The sequence below is a fragment of the Choristoneura fumiferana genome, chromosome 15 (genome assembly GCF_025370935.1).
Source record: "Choristoneura fumiferana chromosome 15, NRCan_CFum_1, whole genome shotgun sequence".
Taxonomy (NCBI): domain Eukaryota; kingdom Metazoa; phylum Arthropoda; class Insecta; order Lepidoptera; family Tortricidae; genus Choristoneura; species Choristoneura fumiferana.
The window spans coordinates 2,290,633-2,308,382 of record NC_133486.1 but is presented as its reverse complement, the minus strand read 5'-3'; the positions used below and the strand labels follow the sequence as shown (position 1 = coordinate 2,308,382).

At 38.1% G+C, this 17,750-nt stretch overlaps 1 protein-coding gene across 2 annotated transcripts in view; it reads left to right on the top strand.

Moving 5' to 3' along the window:
• LOC141435562 (neuropeptides capa receptor-like) overlaps positions 1-17,750 on the top strand; it is a 114,830-nt gene that overhangs the window by 64,797 nt on the left and 32,283 nt on the right. The gene's annotated exons all lie outside the window — the stretch shown is intronic.

Here is a 17,750-nt window from a genome sequence, read left to right as displayed (position 1 = left end):
TCTTAAAAATTTTTTTTTTAGGGTCCTCCCATAAACGTAAAGTGGAGGTGATTTTTTTTTTCTCATAGAAGGTATTTTGCTAATTTGATAGGTGGTTGCTAAGACGATTTTTTGATTCAGTGATTTGTTTGCTTTAAAGTGTAAAATCGATTCCAAAATCTTGGGTTAATTTGTAGGATGATAGTAAGTATATCAAACTTACAAGGAAAACTATACCTAACGGTTAAGGATGCTTGAAAATTATTAGTAGTTTAAAAGTAAATAGTAGCCTAAGGTATAAAATTTACCTAAACTTGGAAGATTCCGTATAAAATACCAAAATCATTAGAAAAATATTACTTATTTTTTTCGTAATGGCTACGGAACCCTATCTTGGGCGTGTCCGACACGCTCTTGGCCGGTTTTTAAACATCCCTAAGTTGTATCGCTCCGGGAGGGCTCTCACAGGACGCTGGTTCGATTTTGTAATATGGGCACTAGCCAACACCCAAGACTAGAACAAACATTCGTATGTTTCGTACATAATAGTCTGCACTGACCGGGTATTGAACCCGGGACCTTAAGCTTCGTGGTCCAGTTTCACCACTGTGCAATAATCTCGTCTACATAGAACGGCTACACGAACCGAAACAAAACCATTCCAAGCAAGTTAAGAAGCCAGAGCCCGAATAATATTACGTTTGAAATAATGATAAAAATTCAGGAAAAACCTTTCATAAAGTAAGGGAATGGAAATTAATAAGAGTTGAAACTTTTCCTATTAAGTTTACGAATGAATCGATTGGGCCGCGATCGGAACTCAATCAGGATCTAGAGGGACGGATAACATTTTAGTTCTTAAAGACGTATCATCAATTAATCGCGACTCAGGGATGTTCGTAAATTACGTGGATTAAAACTAATCGAGTGGTTTTGTGGATTGTAGACGTTGCGAGTTTTCCAAAATGGGTAAATATTGACAGAGGGGCTGCGGGCACAATGGGGACGCAGGTTTGGGTTTGAGGCTACTCAGTTTACAACGGTGATTCGTTAACTTAGGGAATAGTAAATTGGGTATCAATTTAGTAATTCAACATGTAACTATACTAAGAGACTCAGAGATACCACAGGAGACCGAAGAGCTGGCAGTTTCCTCGCTCAACGCATCAGTCTTGCGATCCAGCGGGGAAATGCTGCCAGCATCTTTGGTACCATGCCGCAGGGTCCATTTTTAGATTTATTATAGTTTTAGTTTATTTAATTTTATTGTACCTAATATACCTTTTTTTATAGTTGGACCTGTATTGTTCTGGAAATAAACAACTTTTATTAAAAAAAAAACTATACTAATTGTCAAGAAGGACATTCCATCAGATCGGGAATTGTCCTAAAGAAAGCTCAGGTCAAAAGTACAGTCAAGGACTTTAATTCGTGAGCCACCATGGCAACTTTTCAATGGAAAAGTCAATTAATGCGATGTCACTATGACGTTTACTGAGAAATGGTTCCATGGTGGCTTATGACTTAAAATCCTTGACTTTACCTACCCGAAAACGGCGAGCATGTGTAAAAAGTATAATGAGTGTTGAGGAAGCGAAAGATTCATGTCAAATTCATTGCAGGTGGAAAAATAGTTTATGCTTCATAGGACTGTTTATAGGTTAGCTGGAAGAGATTCCTTTTTGGGGATAAGCCGATGTGCGTCTAATTTAGCTTTACCTGGATGCCGCTGACGCCGATGGGGGTCTGTTCTGCAGAAGCGTTGGCATCGCAGCAAAGTACGTAATCTGGCGCGCGGCAATGAATGGGTTTAAGAGCTTTACAGACTGCAATGCAGGATAATGAATAGATTTAACGTTTAAACTTTCGTGATTCTCACTCATAGTCAAATACCACAAACGGGACTTATCACGCTATTATTACACAAGCTAGGCAGACTTGACACCCCACACTTCAGTCTACGCGTGACCACGGCAACTGTAACCTTGCCGAAACGTCGAGGTAAATATTACTTGTGTAATAATAGCGTGATAAGTCCCGTTTGTGGTATTTTGATTATGAATGAATAGATTTATTTTTCCCTGAATGGCAACACTGGCATAGATATCGTTTGTTTTTGGCTCGAAATTCGAACTTGTGATTTTATTTTGCTTAATATACAAAATGTACACACCCAATATCATATTTTCTCAAGTTTTTCGGAATTCCAAGGTCACAGAATCGATTTTCTTTAAAATTCCATAGAAATAATGCGTTGTTTGAGAGAAACGTGTCAAAATAGTGTTGTAGAGCGCCATCCTGCTCTGTCTAGTTTTTGTTCCCGTTCTGGCGGTTCACTTTTATATTATAGATAATAAATATATAAAATGCGAAAGTTTGAGAATGAGAATAAGATAAGATAAGATAAGATAAGATAATTTATTCAATAATTTGCAGTACAAAATAACAATAAATACAATGTTTTACAAAAAGAATGCTTTATTTGCCAGAATACATAATATAGTAGAAAACATAAGACGTTATAATAAGTCTGTTTGTTTGTTACTTCATCACGTCTAAACCGCTGAATGGATTAAGATGAAATTAGTTATACAGATAGTTTGCATCCCGGGGAAAGACATAGTTCTTATCGCGGAAAATTGCATAGTTCCTGCGGTAACGGCTAGTTTAACATTAATTAAATAAAAACGACGTGAACACGACTAGGTATTGAAAAGGTAAACCTATACTTTAATTTTTTGTTATGGCATGTGTTAAACACGGGTGAAATATTAGCAAACGGTTTTTCTTGACAAAAACCTTTTCCGGAAGCTAAAAACAGCCCGTCCCATTAAATCCTTTTCTGTCCTTTAAAAGCACTTGCTTAACGAGCTTTTAAGGGCTTACTTAGCTTTGCATAATCACCTGTATTTGGGGAGTTATAACATACTTTCATATTGTTATTATTATTTCTTGTTTTTATTTTATTGTTTTTACATTGACATTTAAATTGTTACTCAATTATTGCCTAATGTATTAATCTTTACATATCTTTGACATTTTCGCCATTATTCTTTATATACATTTCAATGTGTTTTCAGTCTAACGATCTCTTGAGGAGAACCAGTCTAATTTTAATTGTTTCCATTCACATGACATGCTTAGAATTTTATTTTTTATAATTATTACTAATCTTATTACCTTTGACGATTTCAATACAAATTCTTATAACTGACATTTATGTAAATTATAATGTAATGATGTATTGAATGAATAAAAAAACTAAACTAAACTATTAAAATAAATAAATAGTAGATGTACAGTCACCAGCATTAATATCTGCCACAGCGGAGCGTGCAAAAATATCTGACACGTTCTTCCGGCCCTAGAAATAGAGTCGTATCAGATATTTATGCACGCTTGTTGTGTCAGATATTAGTGCTGGTGACTGTACAGGATGTCTTCATATTTTTGCGAAATATTTCAATAGACGCTTGATGTTTTGAATTAAATTTAAATGGAATACGCCTAGTTGATATAAGCGACTTTTCCAGCGAAAGATTCATATCTGTGTTTTTTTGGAGTTGACTCCTCTTTAGGGAAAAAGACATGTTTACTTTTTATCAATCTTTCAAATCGGAAAAAAAACCTTTCACAAAGGCGTTCCAACAAACTGACCCAATAATCTTTTGAAACATTCCGGAATCGAAGACTTGTAAACATCCTGTATAGAAGAATTAAAGAAGGTTCTTTTTTTTATTCGACTGGATGGCAAACGAGCAAGTGGGTCTCCTGATGATTAGAGATCACCACCGCCCATAATCTTCAACACTAGAGGTATTGCTGATGCGTTGCCAACCTAGAGGCCTAAAATGGAATACCTCAAGTGCTAGTCATTTCACCGGCTATCTACTCTCCACGCCGAAACACAACAGTGCAAGCACTGCTGCTTCACGGCAGGATTAGCGAGCCAGATGGTGGTAGCAATCCGGTACACTTCATTTTTGATGAGTCACCATGTAATGTGGTTGAAACGTCGAGGTAAATATTACTCCTATGTTTTAGCGTGATAAGTCCCAATTAAGTCATCATTTCAAATGCCTATGGTTGTTAGTTAAGTATGTAAACGTTTATTTGCTTAAAAACAGTGTTAACAGACCTTAAAGGTCTCTACCCACTACACACCGTATTATACCATAATCGTAATAGGAACGTGGCAGGAACGGAATATCAAGCGCATACATGACACGCGACGACGATGGTTTGTTAGGAAACGTGCTAGTGGGCATGGTCTAAGTCGAAGTACTAGGTGGGGGTAATGAAATCTATCGCAGCGCTCATAGTGGCCAAAAATAGAAATAATGTGGGCTCCAAAAAACCATTCATAATTTGATTGCTTAGTAGCGACATCTCTTGTCTGGGTGAGCGGTTGGTTCCGAATGAGTGTGACGTCTCTCGATGAGAGCGGAACATAGATGTCGCTAGTGCTGCTGCATAAGTAGCGTAGTAGAAATAAGCAACCTGAGATATGTGTGCATAGGAAAAAATCGTGTCTAGATTCCTGACCAGCGGTGGTGTAGGGGTTATAGCACGCAGCACGGATTGCTAAGGACCTGGGTTCGATTCCCAGCGCTGGTCTCTTTTTCTGGTTTTTCTGTGCATCCATGTCTCAGTTTGTATTTTCGAAATGTAGGCTCTGTCATCTGTCATACTCATATGAATCTGTCGTTAACAAAGAAATTTGTTTAGGCTTACTACCTAATTTTAGTAATAGATGTCCGTTTTATGGAGCGAGCTTGAATTTTTGAACACTGTCCCTGTTTTGTTCTTAATTCCTCTACATCCCGGACATGTCCAGCAGATACCAACAATTTTCCTTTTGCTGGAACGGTTTTAGTCATACTTGTTAGAGACAAAATGCTGCACTTCGTAAAGAAAGCAAGCCGCTTTGTACAGTGATAGTACAGACTAAACTGAGTGATTTGACTCGCAGCAGCGGAAGTTTCACCCCTTAGGAACTGAGATGGCGCCACTTCTTTAAAAAATATTTCAAAAAATTCTACAAGCTAAAGTAATAGACCGATTTCAATGTTTAATATCTCAAATGAGAGCCTATTATATACTTTACTTATAAAAAAATACAAAAAACTTTTGTCAAAAAACGCCATCTTAAGTTTTTTTTCTTACCTGATTTGTAGTTTTTACTTGATTGCTTAAAAACACTGTATGCAACATGAATGGTTTAATGCATATACATATTACTTATTTGTGGTTGAAATTTGGTATTGAGTGAACTCACAAAACCGGTCTTCAAAATGATACTCATTTTGCGATATATTTTCACTATTATTTGAAAAAACCATTAAAGTAGCTTTACCTTTTTGTTTTACAGTAAAAGTACAACTAAACATGAAGTAAGCCCTGACATAACCGAAATAAATCACACCGTTTGGATACATTTAACTTACCTCATTCAACTTTAATGAACTAAAATTAATTCACAACCCTTTGTCCACCCAAACCACGGTATCACAGTTATTTTGTATTATATATTAATACGTGATAGGTTTAATTTTTGTCACAATGTCGCGATGAAATTTCTAACGTCAAGCCTTAGAGCCAGCAAAGTTGCGGACGATAGGTGGCGCTGATTTCGTGCACAGAGCCAATACAAAGAATATATTTTTGGCTGACACGTTGCTATTACGATCATAGTATGATACGATGTAATGGGTATAGACAATATATTTTATGGCTCACATGCTTAGCCGTAAAGTACCTGGGTTAACGAACTTTTCCCAGAGTTTGTTAAATCACGTTTTTTTATTTTATTTACCTACAAGTAAAAAAATATTAGTTCTCCGATAAAAAATAAGTAGGTAAATACGTAAATTTTAACTGTAATAAAATGAGCTCAAGCATAAGTGAAGATTATATTGTTATTCAACATGTGGTCATAAAAAACAGTTTTATGTGTCAAAATGGCTTTTGCAACATCTTTGCTTAGCCGTTTGTATTTTTTTTTATCATAATAGGTACGTTAGACATATAAAATATTCACACAATTAACTATACAGTTGCCTTAACAACAAGTAATAAAAAAGGCATTAAATTGCCGTTAGAGCGTACAGGAAATTTGAATTTAGAATGGAACATAAAGTTAGATTTGTGACGATTTTTATTTTTATTTTCATCGAACCTACGAATACTTAATAACATCGAACTAAGTATATTTAAAATTAAAAAGGGCCGTTCGTTTGTTTAAATCTCTATTGTTTCCTCGTTTAAATTCGTATTGGACTTAGGCCGTCTTGCAGGAAAAAAAATATCAAGATTTAATAGTTAATCCAGGCTTAAACTTGACAGTTCCATACAATTTGACACTACTAAACTGAGCTTAACGCTAACTCGAGATTTATGTGTTTCCAGCAAGAGTAGCCATTAAACATGGAAACATCGAAGTTGGGGTTGGTTTTGTTTTGACTTAGTAAATACCTTTAACGTAAATTTTAACAATTCTATCCTACTAATATTATAAATGTGAAAGTTTGTGAGTGAGTGAGCGAGTTAGTGAGTGAGTATGTTTGTTACTTCTTCACGCTGAAACGGCTGGACGGTTTTGGATAATTTTTAAAAAAAGTTAGTTTATAACCTGGATTCATAGGATACTTTTTATCCCGATATTCCCACGGAATAGGGATAAAATCTCTAAATAACCACTGCTGGGCTTCGAGTCATGCAATTTGGTATGTAGGTATCTGGATGTCTGGAATAACACATAGGATACCTATTTTTTATCCCGATATTCCCACGGGATAAGGATAAATCTCGAAATAACAACCGCTGGGCTTAAAGTCATGAAATTTGACATAAGTTTTTAATGTAACGTCAATGAAAACAACGATTTAATTTTCGGAAATTGCCACGGGATTTTTTAAAAATCCCGGAATTTCAATTCAGCTGCTTTGAGGCAGCCTGCATCCACTGTGAGCGCGGCTTTAACTAGGCAATTATTACTTGCATTGTGAAATATTGATCAGAATTATTTCATCCATATACTAATAAACCTTTTTGCGCGTGACAATAGAAAAACAAACTCTTACTGACGTAAGGTTGCGGCTCCACTGAGGCGGAGACGAGCGGAGCGGAGAGAGAGACGTGTAGGAGTCGATCAATCATATGATATCTCGTCTCATCTCGTCTCCGAGATGTGTGGATTTCAACTAATATGATTGATCGATCCTACACGTCTCTCCGCTCCGCTCGTCTCCGCCTCAGTGGAACCGCAGTAGAACGAAAGGCGATGTCATGTAAAGTAAAGCCAAACATATACCCGAAGGCGTTCTACCCTCCGCAATAAATCCGTGTCACGCCAGATTCGCGTGCGGTCGTGCGGGAATTAATGGCCTAGACGTGTTTATGTCACTGAGGTGTTTTTAATTGAGAATAATTCATATTTATACGCATCAATTAATTAATTAGTAAAAGTATTTGGCAACCAGCCGCAGAGAGCCAGCAGCAGAGGGTTTACAAAGTAGGTATGTATTAATTTCCGGTGTTAACTTAGCATAGCGCTCTCCTAAGTAAAATGTATAAGTAGTGCCACGAGAGTTGAGGTGAATGATTACACACACAGCTACAAAAAGCACTGATTGCACAAAATGAGAATGAATAAAAATGAGTTAATGTCAAAATCCTGCTGTTACACGACGTGTTCTTGTGTGTGTGACCTCAACTGTGGTGGCGCTACCTATACGCAGTGTGGCTTCATTTTAGATGGATACTGACATAGACAAACTAAAAAGTAAGATTTTTAGTTTTAAGACCTTTCTTTTTGATTGTGCTTTACGATTGCTCCTACTCAATTTCAAGTTTCTAGGCCTAACAACCCAAGCCCTCTCATTCTGAGATAAGGCCTGTGCCCCGCAGTGAAACGTAAGTAGGACGAAATGAGATTAAATTGCGACTCCCAGCTGCTTTTAATACAGTTTCATTTAAGATCCGATGCACGACGATATCAATGGAATTCCGCTCTAAATTGGTTTATCAAGCCTCGGCGAGGAATTCCAATGTTAGATTCCTGACGGTATCGAAGTGCTGCCATCTTACGGCCAATTTATTAGACAAGTAAATCGTGAATCACGGTTGGAACGCGTTATCAGAATTTTATTCCGTTTTATTTAATTCCATTACTGTATTTTTACAAGCTTTTCTTTAGCTTGCCCTGTTTATTTATTTACCTATTGTTAACCTATTTGTTTGGGTCAAATCTTGAAAGGTAATTTGACACACTTCCAGTGGTCTAATTGGTATAGCTTTAAATTTGACGTACTTATGAAAATTTGATGACAATACAATAATCTGGTAGTGACATCTTGGTGGTCCTGCCATGATCGTCTACGCAGCAGGGAACTCCTCAATGGTTAATATCACCGACTTGAAATTTGGTTGAAATATGCAGTTAAAATGGCAATGCAAGTACAAACAACAAAAAGTACAGTCAGCAAAAAAAGCTTGTATTAAAAATGAAACTTAGTCAAACATGCAGTCGCCTATTTGCTTTGATTTTTTATAGCATGATAATGTTTCTGCTACCTGCGTTAACATTCCTCATCGAGTATGCGAAGTTTGATAAGCTTAAAGCTTTACAGACAGTCAGAGTTATGATATTATTATTATTGTCAAAAGACCACAAACGGGACTTATCACGCTAAAACACACGGATAATATTTACCTCGACGTTTCAACCACATTACAGTGGCCGTGGTCACGAGTAGACTTCTGAGTCTGGGGTTTGTGGTATTTTGACTATGAGTTAAAATCACGAAAGCTTAAAACATTATATTATGACATTATGACATTATTCATCTTTACAATGATGAATAGAATAAAGATAAACTTGATTTTGATCTTGACCTTTCTCCGAGGCATCATCAACGATGTTATAAATAATTATAATTATTTATTATTTAGTCCTCATAGTTATATTGTTTATTAATCGTTTACAGAGTAGTTTTAACAATGAAACTCACGTGATCTCTATATTTTAAAGTTTGTAAGTGTGTCTCTTTTTATTCTTGCAATAATTTTCTGAGTAAATTTGGTTAGATATCTTATCATTACTTGAGTTCTACAATATTTAAAGGGTTAAGTTACGATAAACTAAGTAAATCTATGTTAAAAATCAGACTCAAAGAACATCTTCTAGACTTGCCTTGTATACCTTCTATGTAAATACCTGCCATTGCGAATCTGTTAAGTACCTACCTACCTAGTTTATATTATAGGATAAGTTTGATAGGTTACGGGTCACACATAGCACAAATTATTTGAAACACGGTTTTAATTAGATCCAGCCTTTTTCATTATTCTACCGCTCGGAGAGTCTACATGACCAACCCCCTGTTTCACCACGGGCTGACGGGTCTGACGGATATATGTGATGCCGTCTCTGTTTGTTCTGTTCGAATAGACGGAGACGGCATCACATGTATCCGTCAAATAAAATTAATAAATGGGTGGCGAAACATCCCTTTAGTATTTTCATAGACTCATTCATTTTTAACATGTGGTAGAACCTTACTGTAACCATTTGCTGGCTGCAGTAAGAATGGGCCGGCTCGACCGGGTTAGTACCACACTCCCACAGAATACCGGCGTGAAATAATAGTAGTTTTGCTACATTTTCGTACGGTGACTGGGAAATCCGGAGGCCCAACTCCCCTCCCCCCTCCTCTATCCCCTCCCCTTTAGGCCGGCAACGCACCCGCAATCCTAATAATGCTGTAGGTGTCCATGGGTGGCGGTGATCGCTTACCATCAGGTGAACCGCATGCTCGTTTGCCAGTTATTTGATAAAAAAACTTAAAGCTTATTTATATATGGGTGGGGTACATTCAGTGGCTATCAGTTGTGTAAAAGGTTACCTGGAAGCGATCGCTCTTAAGCGATATGGCCGCCTGTTGCTTACCTTGTTATTTTCTCTCTGTGTACCTGTTTTCTGTATCGCTTACTATTTCTGGTGTAGGTACAATAAAGAGTCATTGTATTGTATTGTTTTCATTTTAGTACATTATTTTAAATTTAATTATTTTAAGTTAATTTATGAAAATTAAGACGAGCACGTTTATAATAATACAGCGTAATTATTATAAATAATTGCAATTAATAAAATCCAAATATCTAATGTTAATTATGCTAAAACAATAATAAAACTAAATATACTTAATAATACTAATGTAATAATTAATAATATAATGGTATCTAATAGTAATAAGCCGTGGTGGCATATCGCCTCTCAAGCAGAGGGTCGTGGGTTCAAACCCGGCTCGCACCTCTGAGTTTTTCGAAATTCATGTGCGGAATTACATTTGAAATTTACCACGAGCTTTGCGGTAAAGGAAAACATCGTGAGGAAACCTGCACAAACCTGCTAAGCAATTCAATGGTGCGTGTGAAGTTCCCAATCCGCACTGGGCCCGCGTGGGAACTATGGCCCAAGCCATCTTGTTCTGAGAGGAGGCCTGTGCCCAGCAGTGGGACGTATATAGGCTGGGATGATGATGACGATCTAAAATGCATAATTTAGTGTCTATGCCACTATGCCCTTTTACTTTAGTTTAGCAAAGTTATTTTTGCTCAAATGCTTTCCAACGTTATTAATATTGGCCAGATTTTAATTCAACTTTTATTCTGTTTACTTGCTTGTTGAAATATTGCTTCGTGATGAGTTCCTTCCGTGTTCAACGGCACTTTTGTTTGTCTGGCAAACATCAAATAGAGGAATATTAATATTAGTGTTCATCGATTTAATATAATACGGTTAAATTTAACAGGATATACATATCGAAAATACAAACTGAGACATGGATGCACAGAAAAACCAGAAAAAGAGACCAGCGCTGGGAATCGAACCCCCTCAGCAATCCGTGCTGCGTGCTATAACCCCTACACCACCGCTGGACAGGAATCTAGACACGAATTTTTCCTATGCATACATATTATCTCAGGTTGCTTATTTCTACTAGGTACGCTACTTATGCAGCAGCACTAGCGACATCTATGTTCCGCTCTCATCGAGAGACGTCACACTCTTTCGGAACCAACCGCTCACCCAGACAAGAGATGTCGCTACTAAGCAATCAAATTATGATTGTTTTTTTTGCAGCCAAAATGGCAAAAACGGAACCTTTATAGTTTCGCCATGTCTGTCTGTCCCTCCTAGGCTTTGCTCAGGGACTATCAATGCTAGAAAGCTGTAATTTTTTCATCATCATCATTAGCCTACAGCGGTCCTTCCACTGCTGGACATAGGCCTTTTCCATGGCGCGCCAAAACTTGTGGCTCACAAAGACAGAGTATTGTGGCCCACAACACTCTGTCTTCAGCCCCTCGCATCCATCCGCCGCCAGCAACCCTCTTAAGGTCGTCCAACTACCGTGCCTCAGGACGCCCTACACGTTTTCCCGTCCGTGGTCTCCATTCGAGGACTCGTCTGCTCCACCGTTCATCAGTCCTGCGACAGACGTGGCCAGCCCAACGCCACTTCAGCGAACTAATTCTTTGAGCAACCTCAGTCCTTTTTACGAATAGTTTTAAAATTAGTGTCGGTCTTATTACTTTTTTTTTTACATAAAACTGACCCGCATGATTGACCTCTATCTCACTTAATGAAAGGTGGAAATGAGGCCAAAGGTGTAGGTATCTACTGGTTCAGTAACAAATTAATGTTTTTATTACCAAGTTTTTTTTTTCAACCGGATGGCAAACGAGCAAGTGGGTCTCCTGATGATAAGAGATCACCACCGCCCATAGACACCTGCAAAACCAGGGGGATTGCAAATGCGTTGCCAACCTAGAGGCCTAAGATGGGATACCTCAAGTGCCAGTAATTTCACCGGCTGTCTTACTCTCCAAGCACTGCTGTTTCACGGCAGGATTAGCGAGCAAGATGGTGGTAGCAATCCGGGCGGACCTTGCACAAGGTCCTACCACCTGCAAAAGTGTTAGTATGATTAATGGCAGTCTCTTACTTCTTAGACATGGGCCTTATAGAAGAGCCTCCTAAGGCCGCTCGTACTCGTAGAGGTCAGTTGTTTCACCCGACAACAGACGCTTTTTTTGCCGGACTTGCGGTGTTGTATGACTAAGTCACCGGACAGTGCCCGGTGCATGTTCTTCTTCTTCTTCTTCAGCCATAGCCACCCAATGCTGAGTGTAGGCATCCTGCATTGCTCGCCACTCATTCTCGGTCTAGTGCTCTCCTCATCCAGCACCTTCCCGCCACTTTGACCAGGTCGTCGGTCCACCTCATCTCCTGTCTACCAACGTTTCTCCGCCCGGTTCTGGGTCTCCACTCCATCACGGCCTTCCCCATCTTCCATCACTCCTGCGGCATATGTGTCCAGCCCACTTCCACTTCCTTTGGTGATTACCCTGGCTATATCGGTGAGCCTTGTTCGTCTCCGAATCTCCGTATTTCGGAACCTGTCACGGAGAGATATGCCCAACATCGCCCGCCCGGTGCATGTACCTACACACATTCATTGTAAGCCATACGACACCGCAAGTCGGTCCGCAGTCCGGTGAATATGGACGTCTACCAGCGCCATAAACGAACGCCTCCTCCAACTTCTTCTAAAACTCTATCTTTGGGAGTGCTTGTTCAGTCATTTCCAGCGATTTTCGCAGCGTCATCTTCCCATCTCATCACTTCTTCCAACCTTCCTGCCTGCTGCTTCTGCCCACTTTCGTAATAAACTACTCAATTTTTTCCAGCATGTTGTTCGTATAATATCACATTTAATTTTCTTCTCACATTAGCTCAACCGTGTAACGTAATCATTCGAGCGTAAAGAAATGGGTCCCTAGGGTTTCAGGAGCGTTGGAAAATATTTTGAATATGGCTATTTAATGCGTAGTTTTTACATTTTCGCTAAACAAAACAAACTTGAGCTCTTTGTGTAGGTTTTTGTTATCGTATCTGTGAAAATTTCTGAAAATACCTAAAGTTCTGAATTATAAAAGTACTGCTCAATTTTTTTTTGTCACAATCTTGACAATGGTCGTGATCATCGGTGTAGGAACGGAAGCGAACCTGCATGAAAAAAATGTTTCTTGCCAAAACAAGGTGATTAGTACAATTACAATTAAATTAAAAAATACTGCAGTTTGCTAAAGAGTTTGGCAATGGGTGCCAGTCTCCGCTTGTGCTGGGGGCCTACCATGTCTCTTAATACGATTCAGTTTAGGCTCTAAATTGAACTGCATCGCTATTTCGTACCACGACGTTACTTTTGCGATTCAGTTCAAGCACGGTTCAGCGACAGCGATACAGACATTTTCATTCACTCACTTCAAGCGGTTTTCGTACCATGACGCTTCACTTGAGTGGGAATTGAATCGCTTCAGTGTCAAATTTAGCGATTCAGTATAAGTTACTCATTCTGTCAATTCTTTTGGAATTTTAAGTGTTTTACTTGAATATTTTTAAACTTCAAGAACTTTTAAACTTTTATTCAAGTTTTATAACTTTTCATAGGTACTCACGACATTGTACAGTCAGCAAGAAATTGGTCTACCACCCTACGGTCGATGTTTATTTGAACGTCATGAGACAACAAGGTCGATTTCCCCTTGCAGTAATGTTATGACAGTGACAATTGCTCTCTTTTTCATTATGTATTTACGTCATGTGATGTGTCAAGTTTGAATTGACAACTGACATCGTCGTGTTTTGTTTAAGCATTATTTCAATAAGTCGGCCACTTCGTAAACGGCTGAAGTTACTATGGGGTTCAAAAGTCACTTTGGTTATTCTCGAATTAACTAATTCAATTATCATTTATTATCGCGAATTTAGAGCCAATTTTCAAGTTTATTCCTATCTATCAGCGTAACTAGAACAGTGCTCGTCTATGAATATATTTGTATTAAAATGTAATTTTTTGCTCTGTTTTATTTAACTGTAAAATAATTAACAATGATAGAAGAAACAATTAGATTATCTTTATTGAATAATCATTTTATATTATTATAACACCAATTAGTAAATAAGAAACTTCAGCTGTCAGTCTTTATTTCTGGTTGTGAGAAAACAAAAATATAAAATTATCTATTAATATCTAGTGTATCCGCCATCAGCGTCAATTACTGCTTGAAGACGGTCTCTCATTGAGCCTACTAGCTGTAGGCAGAGATCGGACCCGCGGGTTGCCTCCCATACTTCATTACAGTGTCGCTCAAGAGCTTCGCGTGTTCGCTCGTGGCGGTTGCACCATCTTTGAACCATAAGGCCCCAAAGGTTTAGCTAGTAATAGAGACGCTTTGGTGTATACTGTAAGTCTTTATTATGAATAAATGAATAAATGAATAAATGAATAAATGAATAAAGGTTTTCGATTGGGTTTAAATCAGGGGATTTTGCTGGCCAAGCAATTAACCTTATTTCCGGGTGTGCATCGAACCAGGCACGCGTCACCAACGCTTTATGCAAAGAAGAATTGTCCTGGCAATAATTAAATTGTGGCATTTCATTTTCTGGATAAAAAGTCCGGACAGTGGGCAACATTGAATTTTGCAGGACATCTACATAATCAAGTGCCCTTGCTCGCGGTGGCATACAGCACAGCTCTCCAACTCCGTCAGCAGTCATCCAACCATAAATGTTAACCGAAATGCGGCCCGATTCCTTATTCGGTATAACATGGTCTTCTGTGTAACGTGTCCCATCGCGACGCCATAGCTGTAAACGTCCATGCTGGCTGGACTTAAAAGTTTTCTCGTCGCAGAACACAGTATTACTCCAATCGAAATCTAAGTGCTGTCTGGCAAAATTCAATCGAGTATTTTTATGATTTTCAGTCATATCAACTTTTTTTGCGTAATGTCTATAATGCAAGCCCACATAATGCAAGTGATTTCTGATTGTTTGAGTAGTAACGTCAAACATTGTTGCAAAATATTTAGTCGGCACGAAACCATTATTATCATATTCACGTCTCATCATTTCTCTTTGATCGTCTGAGATTTCACGACGTCGACCGCTGCGATGACGATCATTTAAGTTTCCCTCTTCGCCATCACGTGTAATCCATAAACGAACTGCTTGCCTCTAAATTAAGACTTAAATAAATATAGGAGTAATAAGAATAAGTGTAATGTTTAAACTACGTCAGCGCCGGGGCCTCGCTCTTGCAGGGGCCTCGCACAACAACCCAAGCACATTTAAAAACTATGGATTTATTTAACTATATTTTCGCTTCACATACTTTTCACGAAGGACAAAGGACCTCGTAAAGACCTGCCGCCCGGAGCCTCGCAATGGGTAAGGCCGCCGCTGAACTACGTCGTGGTGAACTAAAACTTACGGACACATTTAGATGCCTAGAAATCCAACTATTACTGAAGCCCTCGTTATGGAGTGCTATAATATTAGCTCGTTCGGCTCTTGATAAATTACGAGGCATTACCGAAAGAAATTAGAATAATATATAAGAACACTTTTGTTGAATTTACGTCGATAAAAATACTTGACACTTGTCAGTGATAATTTATTTTTCAGTTGCAAAAAGTTTTTCTTGAAAAAGATCGAAATGGTTTTAATTGAAGGGAATCATATTATAACATTACCGCAAAATAATAGCCTACTGCATTTATAACAAAGGTCAAAATCAAAATAATATATGACTTTAAATGTCAGGAATCTCAAATAATAGACGATACGTCATATTTGTGCATCTCTTACACTCCGTTAGAAAAGTCAACCTTAGTGATAATTTGATCTCACAGAAACTTTTGTCAAAACTGGTAGACCACTTTCTTGGCCGACTGTACTTCTTGACTCCTCATTGATAAAACTATTTTTTCAGTGAGAAAAGAGTTTTCTATATAGGTATTATACTCTTTGGAAAAGAGACTCGTGGATTAGTGACAGCGTAAACATTTTTTTTGTAATCAACACAACGGTTGCTAAGAACACGGAATGACATAGAGTTATGGTTTTCCAATATAAAGAGGTTTTAGTATACAATATTTGGTTTGCATATAGCGGCATCCCTTTCGCGACTTAGCGTTTCAGTTTCGGACCAGAGACAATATCGGTCTTTCATTCACTTGTAAACCATTGAGACTCAGCTCTGAGAAATAAACGTCGTGGTACCAATTTCGACAATTCATTTTAGGTGCCTAAATTGAACTGCTCTGCGTTTGGATCGTTTATGAAAAGATCATGGTAGGCCCCCTGGGCTCGATAGCTCAGCGCTGATTCAGAAAGGCCCTTGTGGTGGTTGATCGCAGCTGCTTTAACATACTACAACTACGAGTACCTACACAAATATAGCAACTAAAAGAAATTACAACAGATACGACTAAAGTTGTATGTATGTGTATGTGTGTGTGTGTGTGTGTTTGTGGTGTTTATGTGTGAACATTTATTTTTCATCCGGGGTTATTCTGTTTTTCGAGCGAATGGTTGCGAACTACTCTTAACAGTGGCATGAAGACTTTCTTGGCAAGGTCAGGTCGTTTCCCCTTAACTTCGATACCGGAGTTCGTAGTCGGCAAAAGAGAGCGCTGCTGACCAGTCTCACTTCAGGTGCCTTAATCCTTTTTCACGACACCCGGGAAGAGATGGTTCCGTCCTATTCTGAATTCAACATTTTAATGCCTAATCAACTAAAGCTCCGTTATGAAGATGATTACTGTGGCCTTTTTAATCATTGCAAAGTAATCAACGTTTTAAAAAAGTTGGAATATATATCCATTTTAACTGAAGAATGCGTAGTGATAAACACGTTGGAGCATAAATCTCGTCCAAGTAAACTGCGCCGATTGGAGTATTTGCCAGCATTTAATTTGCCTAATATGAATAATATATAATATATGGAAGGAGAACGAACTGTTATGTAGTCCCGAAAATACTAAATACCCTTCCAAAAGTTTTTTTAAGTGATGTTCTAAGTGCTGCCACTGACTCCAAACGGTGTAAATGATCTTAAAAAAAATTACCTGGCCTGTGATAACCAGGTTTGATCTTATGTACCTATAAGTAGCTTAAGTTTGCACGCGGATTGACACGCGATGAATCGCCAGCTATTACATAAACCCCTAAGGGGTTTTCAATAGTGGCTCGTAATTTTCCACTCACTTGTACCGCTTGTTTATATAAATAAATTAAAAAAAAATGTACTTTTTCATGTGTTTCGTCATATTTTCTCAATAGATTTGTATACCAAAGTAGCATAAAAAAATATATTTTGCAAATCATTCCGAAATTTTACAACTTTACAATTATTCTTTTAAAAATGATGATGATGATATAAGTAGTTATGATTATTTAATAATTATTATCATGGGCTCCGTTTCATGAAAATAATGAATTTTCATTATTTTATTTTATAATAAAACATGCGAGACTCCAGGGCAAACTTTCGTATTTATCAAATATAATACCAGTGCCGACCGCGGATCGAACCCAGAACCGCAAGTTTTACAGTCAAGTTCCTCAACTACTCATATCCGGGCATCAATCACGTATTAGTTAGTGTAAAAACTTTTTCTATTCCATGTCAAAATCTTTATGAAATTGGGACGAGATTAGCTTGGCCTGTGTAAAAATGTTTTTCATCACGTCTATACTGGGTGGCTGAGACATATGGAGCAACAGAAACAACCGCGTTGGGGCAAAGCTGATTTATTACTGGCTTCATAGGGTGCGTGACGACGCAGGGTACACGCATACACACACACATGCGAACATCCCAGTGGCTCATTTAGATCGGTCAGTATGGGAA